Raw genomic sequence first — 596 nt, forward strand, 5'->3', positions numbered from 1 at the left:
CAAGAACACATTTGCAAAGGACTGCAACTATTGATCCTCATAAAGCTAGAAATGACACACGCACATGTACGCGTATATAGACTAGCTCCAAACGTGAGGAAATATAACAAATAAATGAACGACCGTTTACAATCAGCCACACTTACAAACATACGAAATGAAAGGTAAGGAATACAAAAACGATGAAGAAATAAGAAACAATAATAACCCAAACAATGGATGAATAAGAAAATATTTAGACAACCACAAACATACAAAAAACTACAAAAACGACTAACTCACGAGACTACATACACAAAATTGCATCCCACCAAATGAAAACAACCACAAGAAATATATAACCCTACCAAACCTACTACGGATTCCTACCACACAACCAACAGCTGATACACCTCGTAGGCGGCCAAAGCACCAAACACAAGCAAGCATAGGATATGAATTAGAACGAATAAGCTCACATTACGAGATTTATTGACTCGCCAAAGAGCCCTTCGTACGCGAAATCATCCAACCACTTGCGTGTCTTAACCACATATACACAAGCAGCCAAACAAACAGCTGTTAATGCATGGACTACGGAGCGTCTGTGAGATGCA

At 38.9% G+C, this 596-nt stretch overlaps 1 protein-coding gene across 1 annotated transcript in view; it reads right to left on the bottom strand.

Annotated features, from left to right (window-relative positions):
- LOC119586974 (SUN domain-containing protein 2-like) overlaps positions 1–596 on the bottom strand; it is a gene marked incomplete at its 3' end in the record, with an annotated part of 101773 nt that overhangs the window by 44016 nt on the left and 57161 nt on the right.

Source organism: Penaeus monodon, chromosome 22 (assembly GCF_015228065.2).
Source record: "Penaeus monodon isolate SGIC_2016 chromosome 22, NSTDA_Pmon_1, whole genome shotgun sequence".
In the NCBI taxonomy this organism is placed as follows: Eukaryota; Metazoa; Arthropoda; class Malacostraca; order Decapoda; family Penaeidae; genus Penaeus; species Penaeus monodon.